Here is a 12,220-nt window from a genome sequence, read left to right as displayed (position 1 = left end):
GACAAAATAAAAAATTGAAAGATTATAAACAAACTAATTTTTGTGGTTAACGGATTGAATGGTATTTTGAATCGTCCTTCTATGTAATATTCAAATATTAAGGTTTAATTTGTTTTTTTGGTTTTTTTTTAAAAAAAAACTAAGGTTAAATTTGTTGTAGGAGTTAAACCATAGCCTAGGGTTGTCATTTCGCCAAACAAGCTTTTCGAAATTTGGGGCAATTCTATTTCCACATATCAAATTATCTCTGTGTACATCTTTTCTTAATCCACACATGTAGTAATTTGATTTTTATTTCTTTGTCTCAGTCCACACACTTCACATTCCAAATATATCCTCACATTCTCTGTGCACATCCTCTCCTTCCATCCTTTCTCCCTCCAAAAACCTTAACCCTAACTACACCAGTTACTCGCGACGACGATAGCGACGACATCAACCACTGCCCCTTCCTAGCCTCTCAGCCACTCTTACACAAGGTTCAGGTGTGATTAAGCTCGTTGATTATTCGATTTTGTCTCATAGATACATATATATATATATATATATATTTGGATTTGGATATAGTGTCTTAGGATTTGAGAGTTAGAGTCAAGAAGACAAACAACAACCATGTCACTTAGGCCTAGTGCGAGAACCAAGGTTCGCCGGAGATTTGTATGGAGAAATTTATCTTGAGGCGCAAAAGACTGGTATTGCAATGGAATCTTTTATTTTTACTGTTTCTGAGGTTAATTTCTCTGGCCTTGACATAGAAGTTGTCTTCTTTCTTATGACTGCTACAAGTTTTTCTTTGTAGGCTATTATGGATAATTGCATTATGTGCTGTTTAAACTTGATGATCTCTTTCATCTTACAAAGAACATGATGCAACCACGGATTATAGATTTTGGAGAATTAATATTCAGGAAGGAAATAGATTTGAAAATTGGATTTTGATCGTCTCTTTTTCTTACCCTTTCTTGTTTGCTAAAAATGGGATTCAATTAAGAAAAAAAAAAAAAAGAATTGACAGTTACATGTTGAAAATGTATCACCATTTAGTAAATCTGACTAATAAATTATGTATGCATACAAGCATGATTCAATTTTATTTTTTGGGTGACCAAATATCAATTTTTTTTTTTTTTGTGATTGAATCCTTCTTAATTTGTATTTTTGACATTTTAATAATTTTTTTAATACTTTTATCAATTTTGTTAATATTTTAAATCTATTTAATCTAAATACATTTAGAAAGTACAAATTTTACCAAAAAAAAAAAATTCAAACTCTGTATTTGAGATTGTGGTGGGTGAGATACCAATGGAAAAATTATGAAATATGTGGATGAAATAATAATGGGTGAGATGATAATTTTGTCAAAAAAATAAAATTGCAACACTAAAAAGATTCATTAATATGTGGGGGTAAGGAAACGCCTAAAACTTTGTACGTTGAAATAAAATTTCCCCTCAATTTGCCTTTTATTAGAAGAACAAAATTTTGGGGCAACAAAATTGATGGTGGTGGTGGTGATGATGATGAAGGAGGAAGAACGCCTGAAACGCCTAAAATGCCATGAGTTGATCGAGGAGGAACGCAAGAAGTTGTTGATCGAGGAGGTATTTTTGAGGCTTCCACCGCCGTCGGTGGCTCGATTCAAATCCATTTCCAAGTGGTGGCGACGATATCTGTCCGAACCACCTTTCGTGGATAGATATGAGGCTAGAAATCTCTCGGTTTTAGGGTTTTTCTACCAGACAAATTACAACAAGTTCGTTTTCAGAGCGATCCCATCCAATCCCAATCCCAATCCCAATGATAAGAGTTCGAGTTCGATTTCGATTTCCACAGGCAATCGCCTGCGAACCGGTTTTGAGGGCCATATTGGAGCATCAGATAACACCCTGCTAGTCATTAACTCTTCCAATGGCCTACTCCTCCTCTACTCTTCAATGCCTGTTCCTTACTATGAGGTTTATAATCCTACTACCGGTGATAAAGTCTCTGTCCGATTCTCTTACAATTACGAAACCTTTGCCACACGGTATTCCTTATTCTACCCATCCCTGCTTCACAATCGTCGACATTGCAGATACTGGAGCCCGTAAGTTTCGGGTTTTTTCAATGTGTTCTGGTCTCCGGACAAATGTGGGCTCCAGACAGATGCCAAGTTCATTAACCATTTTTATTATTTCTGTAATTAGGATGATTCATATCTGGAAAGTTACATTAGCACTATTGGAGTTGACTTCGTAAGCAATCTTTTTTATTTCCCTTGGTTTGTGTTGCTGATTACCTCAACATAGATTGTAAAGTTGTAAATTATTCTTATGTTCTCTTCTGCAGAAAATTCGCACAGTTGAGCAGGATGGAAAACCATTAAACTCCAGATTGTAAGTTTTAAGTGCATTATTAGTTTGTTTTGTCTATCAAAGCTGTAAATTTCATTTTCAGCTTTGATTTAATGTTTGATTGGGAATCTGTGTAAATAAGGAATGCCATATAAACATTTCTTTGCCATAGGATGGAAATTTTGCATAAAAGTATGCTTAAATTCTGTAAAAATTTGAAGGATAGCTTTATTCGAAATGAAATCCAGAGAATTCACACTCTTGAGATTATATGTTAATTATATTACAATTTTGTTTTTAGTCAAAATTTATTGTGATGTTTTCTTCAACATGGTGTACCATAAGGTTAGGTATCTTTTCTTTTGAGTTTTTTCTACATGGGATTGTCAGTTTTCTGTAGAAGGTTGTTTTCAGTATGGCCTTCAGGTTGCTTCAACTGATGAATTTGTTTATTATGTCGTTTTCAACATGGGTATCACTCTTTTTTGTTTCTTCCATATTTAGATGGGCAATTGATATTATCAAATATTAGTAATGAGTTGATTTCTTCTCTCCCAATCACTCCCCTTTTAGAGAGATTAAAAAAAATGGGTTTTCAGAGAAATCTTTTTCTCTTCATTTCTTCCCATTTCTCTCCTCTTAAGTAGCCAAGAGACATATTCCAACGCCTTCGCGCATGCCCCAACAATCTTCCAAATGGAAGTTGAGATGATACGAACTTAATCCCCTTGAGATTTCTTTATTCAGCACAAACTCATAATAAGCTGACATAGTTTGTGCTTTATCAGCATGATTAAATGCAATAGGCAACATAGCATACTTTACGGATGCTAAGTCTGAAACACCATTAATATGAACAAACCCTAAACGAGTTCCACTAGAACCACCATGGGCAGCACCACCGACAGATACAGCTATCTTTTCTATGTATAACTTAACAGCTCCTTCAGTCGCTTCCACTGAAAATAGGCGATCTACATCAAACACATCATTAATGAGGAGGAGTACGCCTTATATAGAGTGATAACAAAAGGCGTACAAATTCATAACGGTTGGATTTCCAACCGTTGTTGCATTTATGCCACGCGTTGGAGCAGGATGAATTAGCACTCCATTGTCTACTTCATTCTATAAAAGGAGTGCTCTCCCTTCATTATTTTTCATCCCTCTCTCTCTTGGTGCTCTCTCTCTCTCTTGTCCATCTTCAACATATATTATGGACAAGTGGGATATGTTTCCCTCTGATATTCAGTGGGAGATTAAGAAGAAATATTATTATGATTATGTGAAAGATATATTTGGAAGGAAGATTTCTTTATTGAATCAATTCAATAATACTGCTGAAGCAGATGGTATTGTCATTCATGGCGTTATGAAAGAAATATGTAAGGCTCAAGTATTGCTTGAGCAAAAAGATATAAGAGTTCAGATTATTATTGATCGTTCTGATTTTATTGTGGAAGCACATGAATATGTTTACACTCATTGTTGGCATTTAGTTATGGCTCATCGCATTGCTTATGAGGATTACAGAGCTGCTCGCTCTATTGGAGATATTATACAAGGTCGATATTATGTATTTGATGGAGAAGATTGGCAGGCCGTTGAAGCTGCTCACGAAGTATTATACGAAGATGTTGTTACATTTTTTATAAATAACAATGGAATCCATTGTTATGATTATGAAGCTGTTATTAAGATTGTTCTACCATGAGTTTTACTCGCATGTTTCGCATGCTTATGGTGCATCCCCTGTACTCACCTGTGGTGCTGGTGTATCCTCTGTACTCTCCTCCTCCTTGGAGGATTTTATTAATAAAATAATATATTATGATTACATCATCTCTTACATCATAATTACGTCACTTCTTAAAAGCTTGTTGTGGCATTTTATCAAACACATACAAGGCACATGAATGTGTGCAGCAGCATCAACAACTAAAATACAAAAATTCAAAAATTAAGTTGCTATCGGAATGGTAAACCAAAATGTGATTATTGTAACATTCCAATAGCAACTTAATTTTTGAATTTTTGTATTTTAGTTGTTGATGCTGCTGCACACATTCATGTGTCTTGTATGTGTTTGATAAAATGCCACAACAAGCTTTTTCTTTATTGTTATATTTCATTTTGTTTTGGTTTATTTATTTATTTATTTTTGAGAAAATTGATGTCCATTATTTTAATGCTTGTACACTTGTATAGTTTTCTTGGCCTAATAATGTGATTAGAGAAAATTCAACACTGAATTATGCCCCTTTTTTGTTGAATCCAAATACACAACTAACGAAGAACTTTGAAACATTCCACCCTTTTTACTAGTTTAGCAACCATCATACAAATCCAAAATGACTATACTTTCATTGGTTAGATGCACAATAATGTGGTTCTAGGTAACCAGATAACATAGTTAAGGTCACACTTGTCTTAGGGAAGATCCAGTAAAAATGACTTTAATTTCATTGGTTAGATGTGAAAAGGTCCAGCTTAACCTCCAATTGGATTTCATTCTGAGCCTTTTGTTTTCCATAGAGAGAGGTGAGTTTTAGACCTTTTTTCCTCCCATTAAATACAGCTTCTAGAAACAAAATTGCATGCTTTCTTAAGTCTCACTCTATTCTATGGCTGAGTTTTCAAACTAGGAAGTACTAAAAAAACGTATTGATTTATTTGATCATTACTTCTCATGTCCTGGTTGCAACCAAAAAATAGGCTGCAACCCCAAAACCCAACAGCAGCCACCAAAAAACAGGAAAATAAAACAGAACTGCCACCATCATAGCTCAATTGGAGATCAGGCTGCAGCCCCAAAATCCAGAATAGAACACACTCAGAGCTCCACATTTCCACCTAAACACCTTCTGATCTGGCTAAGGAGGAGAAGATGAAGGGAAGAAACAAAGAGGTGGTGACTAGGGAGTACACCATCAACCTCCACAAGCACTTGCACAGCTGGTACTAACCTATCTATCTATATATGCATTATAGCTTATTGATTATATCAATTAATATATGAAGTTTGGTTCTTGGTAGTGTTGAATCAATTGTTAACGTGAAATTACAACATTATCAACTTGAGTTTATGGGAAATTATTAATGCTGTCTCATAGGGAACACAGCCATTTTGGAATTTGGATTTTTTTTGACTTTGCAAAGATCAAATGGAACCATTGTTGGTTTAGTTTACCCAAAAATTTCCACTCTCACACAAAGATATATATATATATATATATACATAGAGAGAGAGAGAGAGAGAGAGAGAGAGAGAGAGAGAGAGAGAGAGAGAGAGGGGCATGAATTTGATTGCTCTACATTGTAATCTCTGATATATCCTAGTTTGTGTCAGATTTGTGCATATGTCCATAACAAGGTCACATGCTAGCCTAGTTTTTCAACCTTTATATTATACTCTATGTTACACCTTTTCCCCTTTTTTGTTTTTTATGTTTTTATTATTCTTTTACACTTTGTTGCTTTGTAACACAGAGATTTTGAATTTGAAAAGTGCAAATGAATATAAATACTTGAGGCAAAGTAATTGCTATTCAATACTTTGAGGTTGATGATGCTTAACAGTTTCGCATTGTAATGGTATTTTCTTCTTGTCCTTGTTCTTATTATTATGAGCACAGTTATAACCATCAGTGAACTGTTGAATTTGAATGAACAATCCTATTTATTGCAGTTTGGACATACAAATCCATACTAGCCCTCCTTGAGCCTGTTGCTCTTGAGTATGACCCCATGCACCTCAGTTCAAGGGTTCAAATGCTAGTGATGGATTGCTAAAATTGGACATGGCAATCCTTGTTGCAGTGAAGAGGTTTTGAAACCCCTTTAAAAAAATTACATTGCTGATGGTACTTCATGAATGCCATCAACTGTTCTTATAGTCAAATCAAAAATTTAGAAAACAAGCTCATAGGATTTTGGAAGAGGGAGAAGAACTATTAATAGATTAGATTGATTGTTGATATTTGCTGATATCTACTTGTTTCTCTCACTTCAATCCATTGTCTTGATGATAGCATGAGTGGATTAATAAGTTCTTCCCATACTTTCCGTTGTCTTTAAGCAAGAAGTTTTATACATAGGTGGATTAATAAATTCTTCCCATTCTGAACCAGCATAAATTTGGTGAATTTTATATGATAAATCAATAAATGGTGGGTTAAAGATCAATTTTCTAGGAGAATGGCTTTAAGCCAAACCTTGATTGTACTATTGTGGATTAAAGATCTGGGCATTGATATTGTTTGAATTTTATGCATATTTTCTAAAAATGATAAATGAAAGCTCAATTTTCCATCTTTCCGCTATCTATGCTCCCTTGAATCTCAGGAATCTGTTGACAACGTGGTAGTTGAACTCTACAAGGTACGCACATTTCTTCAAATCTGACCTTCTCTATCACCATAGATATAGCTGTTGATCTGATGTGAATTTTGTTGGTAACAATTAGGAGAATTTGGAAATGCAACTTTTGTGTATGGGTGATTGGTGTGATTTTCCTAGCATTTGGAAAGAATGCCTTTTTGATTTTCGTGGCATTTGGAATAAGTTGTGTTTGGATTTAATGGATAGGAAATTAAATGATTTGGCACTATTTATTCAAGGAACTAGTTCAAATTTAGATTTCATAGTTTACAAATGGATTTCAAGCCTTTTTTGAGAACTTTGTCGTGATGAATTTAAAATAACCTGTTAGTAGTTTCTTGAATCTTCATGGTAAGGGGTTTTAGTTCTACAATGATCCTAATAAAAAAACTTTTTTTTCCCCTCTGTTTTCTCTTTCCCATTTAGCCTAATAGTTATAGTTTGACATCTTGACACTGCTGGAAAATTCATTTTTAGCGGCGTTTTTTCAAACGCCGCTAAAAGTACTAAAAACGTCGCTAATTCTTTTTGTGACGTTTAGTACCAAACGCCGATGACGCTGCCATCGCAATAACTTTATGACGTTTGGAAAACGTCGTTATATTAGTATAGGCGGCGTTTTTCAAAACGCCGCCAAATGTCCTACTAACTATACTGTGACGTCACTAAGGCATTTAGTGACGTTTTTGAAAACGCCGTCATAAACATTTATACATTTTAAAAATTTAGCCGTTGGGGTGGGATATAGTGACGTTTTTTAAACGCCACCATAGCCTTTTTTTTTAATTTTTAAATTTTGTTAATTTTGTAACGCCCTCAAAATAATAACATTAAACCCATCAAATAATACATGCATTGAGATGCAAAAGTTCCACCTTCTTCCATTTATCCGAGTTCTATAACATAAGTATTGCATGTTAACAACAAAAGCAAAATGCCCTACGGGCTTACAGCTTTCCAAGTTAACACTTGGTTACAACAAAAGAGTACTAACTCATACACGTTAAGCCCTTGGCTTGAGTTTACATGTAATACATCAAAAGTAAATCAACAAAAGTGTGCCCGCCTCTAGCCTCCCAAGCTATGTCCTTGGAGGTGGCATGCTACCTGTACCTGAAAATGATATTCCCATATAGGGTGAGCCACAGCCCAGTAGAAATACACTAAACCAACCATGAACAATGACTAAAATATTAGCAATTGATAGATGGCCAACACTGATACATTCACATAAATCACATATTTATGTCATACGACTTATGAGTCCAAGTTACTTTTCATTTTTCCTTTTTCAACGGATAGGCATATAAGCACTAACCACATTCTCAACAGTATGTATAACAACAATATCCACATTCTCAGATAAGCATATAAGCTATGTCCACATTCTACAACAGATATGTATAACCACAATATCCACAGATAAGCATATAAGCTATATCCACACTTCACAAAGATAAGCATATAAGCTATATCCACACTTCACAAAGATAAGCATATAAGCTCTATCTTCACTTCTTTAGACAAGCAAATGAGCTGTATCTACGGAGTTCATCCCCTATCTTCTCCCAACACTATCCGGTTTAGAGGTACATCCCCTATCTTCCCCTAAACCGCGGAGTACATCCCCCATCTCCTCCTCTACACATAACGTATACAAACACATTGGTTTTATATACAATCACTCAATACATACAGTTAATGTATTCTATCAACCGTCAAATTCCATGACACATTCCATTGATTAGTTTCCGTTTGCCTAATCATCATGCATTGTCTACAACAATCACGACTATCCTCCACCGATAGCCCAAAATAGTTATTTCTAAACAGAAAATAAGTGCACAATGTATATTCAATCAACATTTCATTTTCTCATTTCTCACAATTAATTATCCCAATTAATTAAACAATGTAATTAGGTTGTTATCCATAATTACCATTTCAACCCTTAGGTCCCATTTTCATCAATGATTCAACATTTATTCCATTTCTCTACTCCAATCATGCATCTAGGTTTATTATGAATAAAACCCCAACTTTTGTAAAATTGCACAAAAGCCCCAAACTTTTACCAAATTACCAAACCAACCCTAACATCTCAAAATACTAAAATTCAAAGACAAAATCCATAGAGAGGAGTAGGATATCCCTACCTCAAAGTTTGAGCCAAAAAGGAGATGAAGACTCGAAGATCAACGTGCTCCAAATCCAAACTTTTTCAGATTAAAACAAAGCTCTCAACGCCCTCTATCTTTTTAACAAAGGCCCTAGGCTAGATTCAGACTCTAGGGAGATCAATTCTTAGAGAGAGTGTAAGTTTAGAGAGACAGAGTGTGTCGGATCAAGGGTTTGAAAGAAAAATAAAGTGAAAAAGTGATGTTTCAAAACGCTACTGTCCGCTGATATAAAACACTCTCGCTCGAGCGAAGACTTTGTCGCTCGAGCGACCAGACACAGAAAACTCTCGCTCGAGCCAATAAGTTCTCGCTCGAGCCAAAAACTCAAAAGTGCGCTCGAGCGAAAGAATGCTCGCTCAAGCCAACAACTAAAACCCTCAGGTCTGCAACCAGAAGCACGCTCGAGCGACAGACCTCTCGCTCGAGCGAAGAACAAACCAGACCGCTCGAGCCAAGAAAAGCTCGCTCGAGCCAAGAAACACAACTCTCAGGTCCAGAACCAGACGCCATCACTCGCTCGAGCGAAACCACTCTGGCTCGACCCACCAGACACAAACTCAACTCTCGCTCGAGCGACCAACTCCTCGCTCGAGCGAATGTCTAAAAATCTGGGCAGCAACACTAGGCTCCCAAACACAACCAACCTGAAACAAACCTGCCCAACACATCCTATAACTCAATATACAAAGTAAAGAGGATGCAAACAAGGTGATAAACAACTACCAACATCCACGGACACATGTCCGGATCACTGTACATCGAGGGTAAAAACCCGGGATCGCTATAACCTCCCCCCCTTAAAGAATTTCGTCCCCGAAATTAAGCACAAGTTTTCAAAACAAGTTTTCCTCCATTTTAAACAATGTTACATTTTAACATTCAACATTTCGACCCATTACCGGTCACCCCCTCCATTTAACAAGAGGCATCTCACAATATGTAAATCACATATGTAAATCACATATGTACTTTCAACATGCATTAACATTACGCATTATCTTTCCAATTTCAACAATACAATCAACATATATAATGTCACATTCAACTTCCATATGAGGCAAGTTCTAAAACATACTTCCAATAAACCAAACATTTTCAATGTTTCACAACTTAAGACATATATAAAAGCTCTTAAGTTCAAAAATAGTTCAAAATGTAAATACAAGATTACATATCAACAAACAAGTCCGGATATTTCTCTCGGACTTCCAACTCACGTTCCCAAGTGGCTTCCTCCACTCCGTGATGTTTCCACAAGACTTTCACCAAAGGAATGGTCTTGCCACGCAGGACCTGATCCTGCCTATCCAAGACCCGAATCGGTCTCTCCTCATACGAGGCATCCTCATCTACCTCTAAATCGGTCCAATCCAACACATGTGATGGATATGACTCATACTTCCGAAGCATACTCACATGAAACACGTCATGCACTCCGGACAACTGCGGCGGTAAGGCTAACCAATAAGCAACCTCGCCAATCCTCTCAAGGATCTCAAAAGGACCAATAAACTGAGGGGATAACTTCCCACTCTTCCCAAACCTCATCAGGCCTCGTCTAGGTGATATCTTCAGAAAGACATGATCACCTACCTCAAACGCCAAAGGCCTCCTCCTACGGTCGACATAACTCTTTTGTCGACTCTGGGCTATAACAAGCCTCCTACGGATAAGCTCAACTTTCTCCGTCGTCTCCCTAACCAACTCCGGACCCAACAAAGGTGCATCACCCACCTCGGCCCAACAAACTGGAGACCTACACGGTCGGCCATACAAGGCCTCAAACGGTGCCATACCGATGCTAGACTTAAAAATGTTGTTGTAGGCAAACTCTACCAAGGGTAAGTGCCTCTCCCACGTCCCGCTAAAGTCAAGGACACAACCCCGAAGCATATCCTCGAGGATCTGAATAGTACGCTCGGACTGCCCGTCAGTCTGAGGATGATAAGCCGTACTAAAGGTCAACTTAGTGCCCAAGGCACTTTGCAAACTCTGCCACAACCTAGCAGTAAAACGAGGATCTCTATCTGAGACGATCGTCACTGGGACCCCGTGCAATCTCACTACATCCCGAATATACAAATCGGCAAGATGATCTACCGAATCTCTCACGCGCATAGAAATGAAATGCGCAGACTTAGTCAACCGGTCTACAACCACCCAAATAGCATCACTACCCCGTTGAGTCCTCGGAAGACCTACAACGAAGTCCATAGTGACATGCTCCCACTTCCACTCGGCAATAGGCAAGGGTTGCAACAAACCCGCTGGCCTCTGATGCTCGGCCTTCACTTGCTGGCAAGTAAGGCACTTCGATACGAAAACAGCCACATCTCTCTTCATACCCCGCCACCAGAACTGGCGACCCAAATCCTGATACATCTTAGTACCTCCCGGATGCACCGCAAGGCGCGAATGATGAAACTCTCGGAGTACTTCCTCTCGGCAAGACTCCGGTACAAACAAACGGTCTCGGTATCTCACACTAAGGTCGGGATACACCGTCAAACCCTTCTCAACTTTCCCACTGGAGATCTTCTCTCGGAGGGATTCTACCTCAAGGTCACCTCTCTGTGCCTCTAACACTCTAATCACAAGTGTAGGCTGCGCAATAACAGAAAACAAGGCCGCAGCCTCAACAGATTCGCCCAGTAGCAAATCAAACTCGCAAAGTGCTCCCAACATCTCCCATTCCCGGATGGCTATACTAGCTACATCACCAATGGTCTTCCTACTAAGGGCATCGGCCACAACATTGGCCTTTCCCGGATGATAGTGCAACTCAAAATCATAATCCTCGATGAACTCCATCCATCTCCTCTGCCTCAAATTCAAGTCTCTCTGGGTAAACAGATACTTCAAACTCTTATGATCCGAGAATACCTCGAACCTCTCACCATAAAGGTAGTGCCTCCAGATTTTCAAGGCAAAGATCACTGCTGCTAACTCTAGGTCATGTGTGGGGTAATTCTTCTCGTGTATTTTCAATTGACGTGAGCCATAAGCTACCACTTTCCCTTCTTGCATTAACACACAACCCAAACCCTCTCGTGAGGCATCACAATAAACCGCATAACCCAACCCTCTCTCCGGAATAATCAACACCGGAGCAGTGGTCAATCTAACTTTCAGCTCTTAGAACGACTTTTCACAAGTCTCACTCCACACAAACTTGACTCCCTTCCGAGTCAGTCTAGTCAACGGTGACGCTAGCCTGGAGAAATCTTTCACAAACCGACGGTAATACCCAGCCAATCCCAGAAAACTGCGGATCTCAAACACACTCTTAGGCTGTGCCCAATCTTGCACTGCCTCAACCTTGGA

The 12,220-nt window shown here is 38.0% G+C and overlaps 1 long non-coding RNA gene across 1 annotated transcript; it reads left to right on the top strand.

The window, feature by feature from the left end:
- Nucleotides 1-2,033: 2,033 nt before the first annotated feature.
- On the top strand, nt 2,034-6,396 carry LOC145806077 (uncharacterized). Its single transcript, XR_014348538.1, has 5 exons — nt 2,034-2,089; nt 2,190-2,237; nt 2,332-2,378; nt 5,052-5,294; nt 5,826-6,396. It is a non-coding gene; the product is annotated as an uncharacterized LOC145806077 (long non-coding RNA).
- The last annotated feature ends 5,824 nt before the right edge of the window (nt 6,397-12,220 follow it).

This window comes from Camellia sinensis, chromosome 13 (genome assembly GCF_055761805.1).
Source record: "Camellia sinensis isolate YWXY chromosome 13, ASM5576180v1, whole genome shotgun sequence".
NCBI lineage: Eukaryota > Viridiplantae > Streptophyta > Magnoliopsida > Ericales > Theaceae > Camellia > Camellia sinensis.
Note: the sequence above shows the minus strand (reverse complement) of the source record. Positions and strands in the feature narration are given on the sequence as shown.